Source organism: Athene cunicularia (assembly GCF_003259725.1).
Source record: "Athene cunicularia isolate RWA chromosome 2 unlocalized genomic scaffold, athCun1 chr2_part1, whole genome shotgun sequence".
Lineage (NCBI taxonomy): Eukaryota > Metazoa > Chordata > Aves > Strigiformes > Strigidae > Athene > Athene cunicularia.
The window spans coordinates 4,632,749-4,638,770 of NW_020799095.1; positions in this window are offsets into that span (position 1 = coordinate 4,632,749).

A 6,022-nucleotide genomic window follows, 5' to 3' on the forward strand; every position below is an offset into this window, starting at 1 on the left:
CATACAAGTTGGGATTTCCACAGATGATTCCCTGAAATCACAGCAGATAAAGCACCTTGTGAAAAATCCATTTTTTGTTTTCATTCATTTTTCAGTTACAAAACTTTATTTTTCTGAGAACTAAGAATTTTTCAACCAATGTTCTTTTAGGTTTCCCAGCGAGTCCATGTAATTGCCATCTGTCTTGCCCATGTATCTTCAGCAGCAGGAAGATTTGCTGACACTACAATCAAGCATGAACTGACAGTAAGATTATATATCCTTTGCCAGACTGCATCACTGTTAAATATTCAGGGATATAAATTATTATTTAATTCTACAGCTGACTGGCTACTAAACATTGTATAGATTTGCTTGTGTTTATTATTTGGCAAAGTTTATTCTGAAACACAAGTCACTACTTTCTATGCAACTGTGGATGTGAATCGCCAGGTCAGCACACTTCAGATCTTCAAGGCATTCTACTCCATTCCAATTTAAATAATTGATTTGTTGTTAAGTAAAGGAATCATCAACTATTCCTCTAATTTTCATAGGGGAAAAGTAGTTTCTGTAGAGACACTCGGTTGAGCAGTACCTAGGTAAACTCTTACTGAATGATCACCTTTTTCTATAAAAATTTACAAAAACAAAAGGCACGTATAAATCCTAAAGCACATTTTACTCAAGATACTTGCAGTATATGGAGTGAGATTAAATTCTCGCAGAATTGCAATCACCTCTGCTCCTAAAGGACAGGAAGACAAAAAGATAACAACAAAAGGAAGAACAGCAAATGACATGTTTGGACACCTGGGAATTAACCCCAGATTTACAAAATATTAACATAGGACTTTTATAATTAACAAGTTATTTGGTGCTATTTACACACAGATTTTTATTAAGAGTCACCTTGCTGATACTATACGACCTCCGAAGCCTCAAGGCATTAACTAGATGTCTCTTGCCTACCCATAAAACATTATGCCACCACAGTAGGAACAATCCAGTGCTGCATGACCCTACATTGTCCATCTACTCACACTGGATATCCTCAAGACTGTCTGCTTCATGGTAGTGCTGCAGAGGCATTTAAAAAAAACTCGAGTCTGCTGTCTGGCACATCTATTCTTTGAGACTTCATTTGCTATGGGAAGAAAACCCCAACCAACCAAAAAAAACCCCACCTCAAAATAAACCTACAAGCAAAGCACAAAATTTAATTGATTTCCTGAAATGTATTTCAATTCAACGTTTCTAAACTATTTTGATGTTTATAATTCTCACTGCCATCTTAGCTTGGTGGTAAGGAAGGAAAAGATCACTGAGTTTAAAGATAATCTAAAGAGAGTCTGTGCTAATAACTAGTGTTGCTTTACTAACGCAAAGTAACAAAAGTTTGTCCTTTGTAGTAACTGTTATTAAAGACACAGTGGGTGTAAAGATCCCAACTGAAGTGATGGGCCAAGAAAGTTTATAGAGAAAACTGTGGATCATTTTTCCAGTGAAGAATATCCCCTACACCACCCTCCCACACCCACACAAGCAAGTATGTGTTCAATCTAAAATCCTTCCCCTGCAGCTTCTCTGAAAACACTGTAAGTAGGCAGGATAAATTATTATTCAGAACTAGAACATTTGGAATGTGTCTCAGCTTTTCATATACCCAAGCACAGCCATTAAACAACAGACTGCTCTCTGAGCAAATGGGACACAGTAATAGACTGTCTTTAATATTAAAAGTAAAAAATAAGTTATGTGGTTACTATAAGAAAGCTATAAGCCACAATAGAGACAAAGTTAGAATTAATTTACAAAGATTTAAGATCTTGCAAACACAGGACAGAGCTCTGTAACAGACTGTTTCAACTTCTCTCATCTAACGCACATTTGTGGTCTAGTATTAAAAAAAGTTAAAAGCAATTCAGCCTCAGAAATAAAACAAAAAGAGCTTGTTCCCCAAATAGTCCTTTTTTGTCCTGGCAATCCTACACCCTGAAAAATAAAAACCAAAACAACCACCATCCCCACAAAACACACAGGCCTTTCACCAATCTGCATAATATAGACAGAAAAACCCTGGGGGCAGAAGTAAAAAGCAGTAGATTACAAAACATCACTCCATGCCTCAGTTTTGTGTGGAATCCCTGTGGCAGTATCCATCACACCTCCATCAACAGGTTACACAAAAAGGTCACACAGCTGAATTCACCTGTTCCAGACACCAGCAGGCAAAGTTTTACGGAGGATTAAAACAAATCAACAAAGAAACACTGAAGTCTCCTCCCCACCTCTGTCCTCTTTCTCTACATGCAGTGTACTCACTACATATGGTCCAAACACTACGCACTAGTAGCTGCAAGTGTGTCTCCCTCCACACTACACCTCAAGAAAACAAGTGATTTCCAGTTTGAATCAACTGCTGTGGCTCATTCTTCATATTTAAAGATGGACAGAACAAGTTCTTCCTTACTCTGGAGCGTGTAAGTTTTCTTCCTTTGAGTTATATCAAACAATTCATGCTTAGGTTTTACAACACAGACTAGCATGATTGAAGAAGTAAGTTCACATTTAAAGGGAATCTTACTGTCCTGGGTTTGAGTGAGCAGTGGGGTTTTTGGTAGCAGGGGAGGGGGCTACAGTAGCGGCCCCCTGTGAGAAGCTTCTCAAAGCTCCCCTGGCTCCAAGTTGGACACACCTTTGCACCACAGCTGAGCCAATGAGTGATGGTGGCTGCGTCTCTGCAGTAACATATTTAAGAAGGGGAATCTGGGAGGAGGAGTTGGAGTTGTGAGGAGGAGTTGCAAAAAGACCATCTGTGCGAACACCGAGGTCAGTGAAAGAAAGGAGAAGAGGGGGCAGGTGTGCCAAAGCAGAGCCCCTCTATATCCCATGGTGAGACAGTAGGGCCACCCCTCCCAACATCCATAGGGGTCTATGATGGAACAGATACGAATTTGCAGCCTGTGGGGGGTCCCACACCAACTCAGGTGACTGGACCTGAAGAAGGCCGGGACCCCATGGGAAGGCAGCCCTGCTGTTGCAGTTCAGTGTTGGGAGGGTTGCAACAGGTGGAGGTGACCCACACACCCATGGGTGTGACTTGTGTCAGAGCTGGCTTGTGGAGGACTGTCTCCTGTGAGAGGGGGACGGCGCTGGAACAGGGGAGGAATGCTAGGAGTTCCCCCCTCCCTGAGGTGGAAGAAGTGGCAGGACTGACTGCACCCCCCATTCCCTGCCCCCTGTGCTGTTGGAAGGGAGGAGGTAGAGATATTGGGAGCAAAGTTGAGCCCAGGAAGCAGAGAGGGATGGGAGAAGGTGTTTTCAAGCTGTGGTAGCGCTTCTCACAGTCCTACTCTGTTAAGTGTTGTTGTTAGTATGTGAATTAAATTTTACAGGGTTTTCTTCTTCCCCTAAAGAGTCTGGTTTTTGCCTGTGTCTTAAAGGATGAGATCATCCCTCCTTGTCCTTATCTCAATTTCCTGGGCCTCTTGCTTCCCTCCTTCCCACTGCTGGGGGGGGGAAGGAGGAATGAGTGGCTATGTGGTGCTTAGTTGCCCTCTGAGCATTAATGTGAAAGGACAGATGTAGAAGACAAGCAGTGATGCTACACAGTGTATCTGAATGAAAATGGCTCTTTAAGAGGAAAGCAGGTAACTTTAATGATTATTTGTTAGAAAATTCCATATACATTTGACAGACATACACAGGTACCCATGCCAGGAAACCTGCCAGGACTGGCTGAATAACAGAGATGAGAGTTGGGTATAGCTGGCCTGTGGTAACAGGCAGCAGCTGCAGAACGCTGCATCAGCCATTCAGTACATCTGCCTCTACCCATGCAGGAGCCTGCTGCTCCAGATGGCAAACAGGTACTAAGGACTATATGGGGTTTTTCTGAAATCAGTTTAAAGAAAGACAGACAGACGGCACAAACTGAATAGACTGTCAGCTGGTTTTAAATAAGAATTGGCTTGGTGTCGTCCTGATTATGCTAAAAGCTCCCAAAACAGTGTCAGGAGGTTGCCAGTAGAAAAGCAAATCACGTACAAGTGATAAAGGGCCCAAATTCCCTCTCCCTCCAAATCCGTTAAGTACTGCTTGTAACTATTAAAACCAAAATATTTCATAATAGAAATCAGATTAAAAGATAAGGTAAGTATTCAATATTTATGTTTTCACCCATAATTCCTTGAAAAATTAAGACAAGTGTGCTTTTGGGGGCAGATAACTTACATGAGCACTCAGTTGCTACTTGTATTTTAATATCACTGAAGATAATTCCAACAAGCTCCTGTATACCTCTAGGCAGCATAAGCCTTTGTTCAGCTTGCATCTGCCAATCCAGAACATTAAACTGATCTCTTCATTTTCAGATGTCACCATGTAACCATCGGGACTGTAGGACTGAGTTTATGTAGGAGTCAGGTCAACCAAGGGTCTAATTCTGCCATCAGTTACTGTCTAGTAATTCCAGTTGGTACAGCTGTGCTACTTTAGATTTACACAACAGTAACAATACAATGCAGTAGAATATGAACCTGAAAACTACAAACTAAAAGACAATTTCAATTAACCTTTTGACTAACTGCTTAAATTTAAACTTTTTTGGATGGTTGGGACTCATAAACACAAAGTCCCCACAAAGTAGCCCTATCAGTGAGGCAAGCTAAGCTAAATTACTTAATCCTATCTAACCATGAATACCCACAGAACATCTAACCTCTCCATTCGACAGCCCAGTCTTGTATTCGGATATGGCACCGTTTAATTATGAACCAGATTGCTAGAAGAGAATAGGACAGTTAACTTACTGCTGTTTAATGAGCACACCCTTGTTAGTTATGAATACATTCACTGTACTCATTAAATCAGGAGACACTGGAGTTCTGAATACATCATTAAAAGGATCCAGGAATGCTGCTGCTTTGTTCAGCATGACTACATGCTCTGCCTGACAGTTGGAAAATGAACAAGAAAAGTAAGCCCCTTCCTGTTGGGCCAGCAGATCTAATTTTAAGTTTGTAAGAGGGAGAGAGAGTGTGAGATCTGCTTCTTCTGAGCTTCACTTATTTAGAACACAAGCAAGTTTCTCTTTTTACTGATGACTTGAAGCAATAACATGCTCAGTACTGTAAGACAGCAACAAAAATAAGTGCCAAGATTGGGGGATGGGGAGTAATTTAAAATTTAAAAAAAAATAAAGAATAAAAATAAATACCACAGCCCATCCTCAATATACCCAAGTAGCAGGAGTGTGCATTAATCTATCAGCCTGTTAATCATCAAAATGAACCTTCATAAAACACATATACACATACCTCTAACACAGCAGTTCCCACAATTTACAATATATTAATTAAGGCTGAAGAGGGAGTGAAAGTGGCTTGTAGGCTCCTGTACATTCTCACAGGAGAGATTTAGAACATATGTTCAGTGAGAGGATGAGATTTTCATCTGTCAAGGGCTGATCCATCACAAAGATACACACCCACATGAGAATCTGTATGTCTGAAGTATTCTAGAGTTACAGAGAAATTAAAACGTAACCGGCAACTGTTTAGCTTGAATCAATTGTATAGAAGTGTTTTCTGCCAAAAGAGGTATGTGAACCAGCATCACGGACGGCATCACTGGAAGGTAAGATTTAATGAGTACAACTGCTTCCTCTACCACATCCTCAAAAAGGGAAAATGCATTTCTGAAACATGTTTATAACAGATCTTCTCCTCTCCTCCCACATCAAGCACAGAAAATTGGCCAGGTTGCTAAAGTTCAGAATCGGTCAGGGAGGGGAACTGACTGGGACTTAATACTCTCAGTGCAGGACTCAACCACTCTAATCCATACAATTATTTTCCAGTCAGAAAGTTGTTGATATTGTAAGAAGCTATATAAATACTGGATTCTAGTCAAACAAGGACTGCCACCTATAAAGGCAAACATAATACCACAAGCACATTTACCACAGCCTCCTCCCATCATGCAGACACAACAGTTTATCTCTTACCTGGGAAAAACATGTTCTAACCAGTCACGTTAG